This window comes from Microtus oregoni, unplaced genomic scaffold (assembly GCF_018167655.1).
Source record: "Microtus oregoni isolate MIOR12 unplaced genomic scaffold, Mior012 000033F_ref0000390, whole genome shotgun sequence".
NCBI classification, from domain to species: Eukaryota; Metazoa; Chordata; class Mammalia; order Rodentia; family Cricetidae; genus Microtus; species Microtus oregoni.
Window position 1 is genome coordinate 1,563,871 of NW_024543092.1, and position 11,127 is coordinate 1,574,997.

Consider the following 11,127-nt stretch of genomic DNA (forward strand, 5'->3'; position numbering starts at 1 on the left):
AGAGAAGAGTGACAAAGGAAATAGATAGCAGCAGTGTTTCTGGCAGGCATTTTTTTCTATTTGTGAACTAAATTAAGCATTGGCAAATCTTATTCAAGGAGTTCTTTAAAGTTTCTTACAGTTATAATTCCCCAATGCTGAAATTTATGATAGGTTTCTAGAATGCTGTTTGAAATTCCACTAAAAAGAAGAAAAATAATAATGGGCCTGAAGTATCTCTCTTGAAGTATCCACATCCCCAAAACAACAGTTTGTAGAATATAAGCCCGTTATTTGATATAACAAATTGTAGTTCATGGAATATATGCTTCATGTACCTGGTACACAAAATACTTGATAAAAAAAATCTCTCTAACTAAGGGTTTTGAATCACCACCAACAAATAGGGTTATGAGGCCATAATGTTCCTTGATGCCAATAGCTCAACTCATATAATAATGATTATTGAGTAATTTAAACATAAGTATCAATTAAATATAACATATAAATAAATGTCATGAACAATTTTTGTGAGATAGAATATATATTATGACATCTTCAATTGAAAGTTGGAATGCAGAATAATTAAAATTGACTTTAAAGGGGGTTGTACCATTCCTTATAAAATAATAGCATGTCATCGATGATAGTCAAGCTTGTAGTCATGTTAGTTAGATTTTCTAGATGTGCATGGATATATTTCAGACACGCATTCTTCATATCTTTCAAAGACTACAGAATATGGCAGTTTAAATGTTTTAATGACTTAAGGCTTTTCATGACAATGAGACACTTCTACTCCTGGCAGCACCAATCTACTTTGAGAGGAAGATGGGCATTGAAGAGGCTCCTTATGGAGTTGGTTAGCCATTTGGGCAAGAAACTGCACTTGCCTGGACTATTGAATAAACTGGACACAAAGACCCCACAAAGAGAGTACTGCTGAACTTGCTTAAAGGTGAGATGGTCTTTTGGGATTCCTGACTCATGAAGGAGTCTGCAAGACATTCTGCAGGACATAGCAGATAATGGCTGAACTGTCTTTGGAATTTCCTGCTTCATGGAAATGTCTGCTGGAAACTATGTAGGCTGAAGATGGATGCCCCAACAGTACAGAGGAACTTTGGGTGACTGTCCAGGCAGCGAGATGTCTCTGTCATTTCTAGAGTTTTCTTATTTCTTGTTTGCTTAGGTAATATTATATCCTTCTGGAGTCTTTGATGGAGTTGAAGAATGGTTAGTTATAGTTAGTTTTCCTTAGTTATAATAAAAGATAAAGTAGATATAATTATTGTAACTGTAATTCTTACTTGATAACTGTTTTGTTATATGTAATTTTACTATGTTAAAGTTAAAGCCTTTCTTTTTTGTTTAAACAGAAAAAGGGGAAATGATGGAGGTGGGTCTTGTATCGTATCTGTTGCTTTCATTGGTTAACTAATAAAGAAAACTGCTTGGCCTGATAGGACAGAAAATTAGGTAGGCGGCATAGAAAGAACAGAATGCTGGGAAAAAGAAGCTGAGTCAGGGAGTCGCCATGATTCTCCCACTCCAGACAGAGGCAAGTTAAGATCTTTCCTGGTAAGCCAGCTCGTGGTGCTACACAGAATACTAGAAATGGGTTAGATCAATATCAATATGTAAGAGCTAGCCAATAAGAGGCTGGAACTAATGGGCCAGGCAGTGTTTAAAAGAAAAAAAAATAATAGCATGAAAACTGTTTAACTGAAGAGGCATCCTAAGAGATATGAGGTGATCGCCAAAAGTAGAAGAAATACACTGTTTTCTGTGTTTAGAGACAGTGGGGAAAACACTGTGACAGTATTGGAAATGCCCTTTACCCTTAGGTTTATGTACTTGGTTACTTGGCCCCAGTTGCTATTGCTGTTTGTAGTAGTTCTGGAGTCTGTAGGAGATGCAACTGACATCATGTTTAGAGCCTAACCCTTCTTCCTCCTTAGTTGGGTAGTGGTATGGATTAGGTTGGAGAGTTTAGAGGTGACATCCAGGTTGGTCTAGTTTACAGAATGACTCTCTCTCTCTCTCTCTCTCTCTCTCTCTCTCTCTCACCCTAGCTTTCTTTTTCTTCCCACCCATCTCCACACACATACCTAAACCTAAACACATAGAAATAATATATATGACACACATATGTATATATGTATATATACATAATATATATTAAAAGAATCAACTTGCATTAGATGTTCAAACTTTGTTATGGTTTATTTAGAATGCTGATATATATATATATATTTCAATATATATATTTCATATATAATATATATTGTGCATGCATATTATATGTAACTATATATAGTCATACACACACACACACACACATATATATATATATATATATATATATATATATATATATATATATATATGTATATTCACTATAGTGTTCCATAGAAATAGCCCGCATCTAAGACAAGAAAATCATGGGTTTGTGGTTATGGGTTTAAGTTACCAAGGAGGATCCTGTCTCAAACAAAAATCTAATTGCAAATCACAACTTACATGTATAATAATTTTTGAATATTTATGAACGTAAATGAAGAGAAATATATTATTGCTCCCAAATACAGTTTATATATGACATTTAACACACAGAATGCTAACTCCGTCCCTAGGACTTGCTTTTATAGTGCTATAAGGTGCTATGCATGTTACCAGAGCAGAAAGTAATCACTCATATACAGTTGTGAACATTTGTGAGATACTGGAAAGATATGCCCAGTGCAATAATGGAAACAATAGAAATGGAATAATAAAAGCAAATAACCACTTTCTGATTGTGGTGGCACAAGATTAAACCCATGAATTTCATCATTATGAGGCCAAGATTCTATGACTGGATAAGGTACAGGGCTTAGAAAGAACTTAACACTATTATGCTGCTAAATGGATGTAATAGTAAATCAACTCCTAATGACAAATTATTATACCCATAGATCAATGTCTCTTGACTCTTCATTTGAGATGCTTTGAATTATGGGAGATAGTGTTTAACACAGAGATCCACAAGAAACCAAGTTGCAGAGAATAAAAGAATGAAGAATTCTAAGCCCTAAGGGAATATACAAACCACCATCCTCAGGAGCTCAGTAATCATTGCCATAATGGTTCAGCAAGCACAGGATGACTATAAGGAAAGATCCTTTGATCACAGCAGTGCAGCTACATATAAGCATCCACAGTAGTTGGGACAGCACGTAAAATACCTATACAAGCACAAGCCAGACCAGGCACACGATCTTAGCTCTAGCCATGAAGTAGTTGACAATGATTTCTCAGAAAGAAAGGGTCAGTATTTTTCCAACTGTGTAACTCTTAGAAAATGAACCAAATTCCAATGGAAGACCACATTTCAAGAATATTTAAGGGAGCATGAACTGGTCCTCAGGTTTTTTTTTTTTATCTTTGTTTGCTTTTACAAAGTAGAGTAGATAGGGATATTGGGAGGGATCTGGTAAGAGTTGGGGGAGTCTATACGGACAAAACATGTTGCACAAAACTTAAAATTCTTAAAAACCTAATGGAGAAAGTACAAACAAGAACATTCATCTGGCATAGTAATGTATGTAGCATCTGTTTGATTTTCAACCAGGTAGAATGTATTTTGAATTACTAGTCACTCATATAGCATGCTTAGCTTTTCACCAGCTTTCTAAATTAAGGTTATTACTAAAAAGTTATAACACTGAATTTGAGTAAAAAAAAAAAGAATGAGAATAGTAACTTCAAAATAAGGAACTCAGAACATGTGCCAAAAGTAAAATAGAAATAGAACATTTTATATAGCTTACATTTCCATAGTTAACTCTACAATTTACAGAAATATATCTTCACTGTAGAAATTTGCAAAACTACTCATTACATTTTTTTTAGTACTTCACAGTAGGTGGGAGAAGAGATAGAGTGCATGCATTACATATATAATGCTCCTGACTTATTCTTATCACTTCCATCTGGACATTTGAGAGATAGGGATCTAAGTCCATTGGTAGCATTTTCCTAGCAGGGATGAGGCTCTGAGTTCCATCCCCATGGCTGTCAAAAATAAAAAGGAAAACTAAAATATTGCATTGTCCTTGTAATAGCTTCTAGACTAGGGACAGTTTTGATACTTTACGTGAAGCTTCCTGTTCTGAGGTGTTCTGTCTCCCCTTTTTCTCCTGTAACTAAAGAATAGTGCCTGATGCCACTAAAGAAGCTTATAACTGTAGAAGTTTGGTGATCACTGGAAGCCTGTTTCCTCCTTGTTTATTTTTCTGAATTACCAGAATAAGTAAATGCTTGGTTTTTAGTCCAAATTCAGGTATTATTTTATTATTAATATAATATTAAAAGTCAATTGCTCCCAAGGTACCTGTGCTATACTTCATAAACCAAATAAATATAAACAACTTTATAGAAACAAAATTCTATTTGAGAAGGATGATGATTAGGAGTCAGAGATAAACATGTATCATATTCAGTCTCTACAACACCTAAAGAAGAAAGATATAAAAGAGCAATGTCAGGAATATGAAGAGGTTGGTAGTGATATTAATTCTATCATCTCAAGTCATCTGAGTGGTATATCTCTACTGATTCTTATTTCTTGTTAACATTGATAATTGATATATTGTTGAATTCCTTGTTGAAAGATGATAGAAGACCAAGTACTAATCTAGTACTTTTTATTCTTAAATGTCACCAAGAATTCTCTTTAATAGTCTTTAAGCAACTTATAATGTCATTTTAAATCGTTTCCCTGACTGATCTGTCCATTTGTATCAAAATACAGGACAGGCATTAATTATTCTTCAAAAATGTTGTTTGTTGTTCTGAAAATCTTGACAAAGTTTATTAATATTTTATAAATGTATCAAATATAAAAACCTATGGGATTACATATACAAAATATAATTATAAAGCTGTGGTATATCACTGAGTAACAATGACAGTAGCAAAGAAGAACATGCAGATTTACTAAAGATTTTAACATCCTATAGTGTGGTAGTTAACACCAATTTTCAAATTGCTAGGGTTTAAAATCACCAGAAGAAAAGCATCTGAGCAAAATTGTGAGGAATTGTATAGATGAAGTTAACTGACGTGAGAAGGCTCACCCTGTTAGTGGGTAGCACTATTCATAGAATGGGGTCCTGGGCTTCATAAGGAGGACAAAGTTCACTGCCATGAGCATTAATTGCCCTCTGGGTGCTCTCCAACTTCCTTCTCTACCACCATGACAAGTCTGTACCCTCAAACCAGAACCAAAAGGAACCCTACCTTCCCCAACTTTTTTTTTTTTGTATTTGCTCACTAGGATGAAACAAGTAACTAATGCAACAGTCAAAAGACTATAACACATTACAGCAAATATCCAGACTTTGTAATGGATATATGAAAGCCAAATGTTCTTGATGAGGTAGTAAGCACTTGTGATACTTTAATAAGAATGGTCCCTATAGTCTCATAAACTTGAATGATTTTTCAGCAGGGAGGGGTTGTACTTGAGTGAGATTAGGAGATAAGGCCATATCAAAGTGGGTGTGACATTCCTGGAGGAAGTGAGTCACTGGAGGCTTAGGGTTTCAGAAGCCCAAACCTGGCTCAGTGGCTCTCTCTCTTTCTGCTGCTTGTGGATCTGGGCAGAGCACTCTCAGACATTTCTCCAGCACCATGTTTACCTACATGGTGCCATGCTCACGACTGCAATGAAAATGGATGAATCCTCTGAAACTGTAAGTAAACACAAGTAAATGCTTTCGTTTATAAGAGCTGCTGTGGTCATGGTGTCTCTTCATAACAAAAGAACACTAAGATAGCATTCTTCATGTTAAAACCAGTGGACTATATAAGTTCACTTGGAATTGATTCATAATCACTTCCTGCCTTGGTGTTTACCTCTCAAACCTGAATATCCTTTCTTCTGTTCTCCTAGTCCCCAAGATGTAGTCTCCATTCATGAGTCCTTCATTTCATATGCATTTCTGATTCTATCCCATGAAAGCATCCTTCTTCCTGAAGAAATCACTTGTATTTATTTTAGTAGCCATCAGCCAGAGATGAATTATCTTCTATTTATTGATATTAAAAGTGGGAGTGGGTTGGGTGTGGGATTGTATCTGGAAGAAGTTAGGGTCAGGGAAAGAATGAGGGGTGGGTATTATTAAAATACAAGATATGCATGCATGGAATTCTAAAAGTATGAAAATAATACATTAAAATTAGATTATTAGTTCTAAAATTCAAGAACATGGCACCAGTCTCAATTCGACTCTGATAAATATCTCTTGACAGCATCAAAGTAGTGGGAAAATGTGTGAGAGGAAGACATTCTATTATAAGGCAGAGAGTGGGGGCAGGAATCAAGGTTTCTTTGGTTTTTAATACGGATATAATGAAGTCTTAACCCCATCAAGGTTCTTGCTAGAAGTAATTCCCAATTGAAGGAAGTGTCCTCCATGATATAAGTTCCTCTCACTAGCCTAGACTTCTGAAATGTGCTACCACCTCAAACCAACATACTAAGGACCTAGCCTTCAACTAAGGGATTCTCAGGTCCACATAGTCTTTACCACAGGAGGAACCTCTTCGTCTCTGTGGGAACTTGCTGTATATCCTCTAACCTTTGTTTTAAACCTTTCCAACTGTTTTTTTTTATTGATTTTTCTTCATTCTCACTATGTCTTATCCCTTTCTTCTCCTTCATGAACACTAATATAAAGCATATGTGAATTTTCTTTATCAGCAAACTGTTTCATAATGCACAAGTTCATACTCAGTTTGCAAGGCTGACTTTCAATGGCTTAAAATACTGCCTACAATTTTCTTTTTCACTCTGAAGCCTTCCAGACTTTTCAGAGAAGCATCTGTTCTTTCTAACATGAACTTGGTATTGGATTCAGCCCAACTCCACCACTCTAACTATTGATTGTTGGATATTTCTTTAACACTTAGACTTTAAGACTACAGAGAAAACGTTCTCTCTAGTAAAATCCTCTTTAGTGAGACACATATAAAATTAAAATATACTATATTTCTAGATGATAAGTCATATTGATGATAAACCTTTAGATTTCTTGAGATTTCCTTAAGATTATTTTTCTCCCCTAGTATTTCATTCATATAATATTTGATTACCATGTCTGTTTCCTTAAGTTCTTTTTCCTTGTTATGACTTCTCATAAATCTTTTTGTTAACGAACTTTTGTACTTTAAGGTCTTTGTCAAATATTTTATATTTTATTTCTCCAATGGAAAATGCTTCCTTTTCTAATGGTTGCTTTGGTACTATTGATTTTTGCAGTTACTGTAAGGTTAATAACTATGTTTTATTGTAAATCACAGATCAGTACTGGGATGTAACTTATTTTTAATTGACATGTTAATAAAATCAGCCTAAAAGCCTATGGATGATAGTATTATCATCTAAAGAATCCATCCTTCCCTGAAAGCTATACTTTTTTTTCATCCAAAAGGTCCTGGGCTAAAGACCTGAATCTTCATCAGAGTTTGATGAGACCCCTATCTACTTTTGTGTATGCTGCCTTTCAGTGTAGCCATTCTAAGATCACCCATAGGATCCTGAGATACTCATGAAGACTACTTCCTTGCCAAGTCTAGTACTCTAGTCTTGGTGTCTCAGTACTGGGACTATAGAAAGACTAGCTCCTCCCTTCAACAGCTTACTGCATAGGTAATTATATCCTTGACTTTGTGATCCAAGTAGCTATTCTGTGTTTCAGAGGAAATTAGAAATTTCTTTTTTGGAGTTTTCTGTACTCTTTTCTCAATAGCACATTGGATCCCTACAATTCCTGTCTGCTATAACACTATAATTACATTTCCATCTCTTTTCCTTCCATTCCTCTTTGCTTCCTTCATTCTTTCCTTTCTTTTTTCATTCTTATGTGTGTGAGAGAGTGTGCATGCGAGCCTGTGTGCCTGTGTTTGTGTGTTTAGTCTTGCGAAATTGTGAAAAACAAAAACACCCAATGCCTTGTAGATTTTTCTTTCCTGTTAACTGAAACTATCAGCTTGGCTCTTGACTAGGGTTTTAGGCAAAGAAGATGGTAACTTTTGGACATATTACTCTCATTTGGAATCAGCCCAGACAGTTTTATTTACTTCAGAAATTTTCTATTAAAAATTAGTTCTCTCAACTAAATTCATATATCCTGATTGTTATTTCAAAATAATTTCCAGTTAGAGGCTAAATTTATAATTCGGAACACAGCCTTGTGTTTCATATAAATAAAATCCTATATTTAAAAAAAAAACATAAATACAATTTGGGTACGTAAGGATAAAAACAGAGTTTTTATCTGAGTTTGGAAAACGTCAAGTCCTGAATCTCTAAAACTTTGTACTCCTAAAGCAGTAAAAAAACAGAAATATATGGGAAAACACTAAGAAAGAAAATGTATTAGGGAATAATTTTTTATGGAATAATGAAATTCACAGTAAATTTCCATTTGGATAAAAGGAGAATTGATGTCACTGACTTAATTTTATCAGTAAGGCTTTAAATATTCTAGACACAGATAAAGAATTTAAAAATTAAAACTTAAAGTTAGAAATTTTAAACTTAATATGCTTAATTCTTATTTAAAATAGGCATTTACAAGAAAATGGTTTGAAGTTATCAGCAAATTTAGATGTTGTACTAAAAAAATAGTCAAAGTACAAAATATGAAACTCTCAAAATAAAGGCAATTAGAGCTACAGCATAGAAAGAAGAGGTAATACAAAAGACAAACAAAATAATTCCTCAATACACAATGTATATATCAATAAAGAGGAAATTAGTGAGCATAGCAAAAAAGCATCTGTTTCACAAGTTTAAAAAGCCAATATCATAAAATGTCAATCAATTTCAATACAATTACAAAATGTAATACCGTTGAAATTCTCTCCTCTTGTGAGGTGTATTAGAAGAAATGTTAAAAAGCATGTGAAAGAGAACATAGTGTACATATATATATATATATATATATATAGAGAGAGAGAGAGAGAGAGAGAGAGAGAGAGAGAGAGACAGAGAGTTGAGTATTTTTTTAAACAATTCAGAACCATATCATATTCCTGGAAATATCAAAATGGTGTGAAGATAAAATGGTAGAAGCTAAAATAATATTGATATAGAAACATGAAACACCTGGTTTGAGGAAAATAACCTTTGATCTGAGTTGTCACTTAAGAAAGTCCAGGTGTTGAAGATCTGGTTTTCATTTGCCGTGACAGTGAGAGGCTACAGGTTAATGAAGGAGTTCAGTAAAGACTAGTCCATTGACGGTTGTGAGCTGAATTGGGATGCAGAACGTGGATGAAGAATGTGGATCAATGTGGCCAGGCAATGAAGGTACACATTTTCCCTGGATTATCCTGTCATCTGAGGAAGTTGTACAGTCTTCCTCCACTACACCATTCAGGATGATATTTCTACCTTGTCACAGATATTAAGTATAGTGGTGTCAGTCAACCATGGTCAAAGGCCTATGAACTGTAAATCAAAATTAGTTTATTTCTCTACAAATAATTTCTGTCAGGTAATTTGATACACTTATAGAAAAGTATCTAACATAAATTTTCAACAAATTTGGTTGGCAAAACTTATTATTTCTTTTTAATAAACAGTGCTGGAAAAGTTGAGCATAATACCTTACCACTGGATTACCATAAAAAATTAAATTTCTATGATTTAAAAAAATTAAAAATCAGTAAAGGTATGAATCCTATGCTTTAAAAACATTGATATGAATTATGCTGCTCTTGCAAAGTACTGGTAGCAGAGTCTTTTCTAATGTTCACACATTCACTAGCCTCAGGAAACTGGCTAAGTTTCCAGTACCAGTATAATTTCTCTCCTGTTGAGTGGGTCTCAGGTTTAATTACACAACAGCTGCCGACATGTGAGTTCCACTTATTGCACTTCTTTATGCATATTTTGTCATGTTGATAATTGTGGTTCATAAGCATTGCATCTGGTAGGAATGTCTAATTTCTTCCCTCTTTTGGCATCTTGAGTGCTTTCTCTCTGTCTCTCTCTGTCTCTCTCTCTCTATATATATTCTGTCTCTCTCTCTCTCTTCCTCTCTCTCTCTCTCTCTTTCTCTGCTAAACCACAGGGAAAAAAAAAACTTACAGGCTACATTCAGCTTTAATTATCCAAGAAGTGTCTTAAACATGTTGTGTCTTGAGCTATCTGTAATTGTTTGTGGAGTCACCTGGAGTACTCTCACCAACCATTTGAAAGGAGGGTCCTTTTGTTTTGCACAAGTATTTCTGCAAGGCTGTTTTCTTGAGGATAACATTGTTTACCCAAGTGATTTAATTTCCTTTAAGTTACACACACACACACACACACACACACACACACACACACACACACCGTAACATAAAGGCCTGCTCATTGTGGTTTAAGTCTTGCACAGTTCCCACAGCTGGTAAGCCCAAAGAAAATCACATAGAGGTCTCCATAAGTTATAAACTGATTGGCCCATTAGCTCAGGCTTCGTATTAGCTCTTATAACTTAAATAGTGCATTATTCTTATCTATGTTAGCCACATGGCTCAGTACCTTTTTCATCAGGGCAAATTATATCCTGCTTCTTCAGTGATCTGCGAGTAATGGGCTTCCTCCTTCCTAAAATTCTCCTATTTTCATTGCCCCACCTCTACTTCCTGCCTGGTTGACCTGTCTGTACTTTCTTCCTGGTTGACCCACCTATACTTCCTGCCTGACCAATCAGTGTTTCTTTATAACATTGTTGACAGAATAGAGATAATTCTCCCACACACCACACACACACACACACACACACACACACAACCCATGTAAGCAAACACTCATATCTATTCTGTATAATTTTAGGTAAATGTAAAATAATATGATTCCTAGAGACTTTATCAAACAACCCTAGTGTCTAGTATTATGTCTCCCTTGACCTTCCTACTCATGCTGTGCAAACCTTTCTTTACTTTAGTTGGAGCATCTTCTCCATTTTTCCAGTTGATACCTGGTATTCTGTATGCTAGTATGTCCCATTTAAACCCACCCCACCTCTTGCCTATTTCTTCATTTATACTTTCTGATTTCTCTGGTGGCTCCATGTTTGATACCCACATTTGAAAAACCACAGATAACAG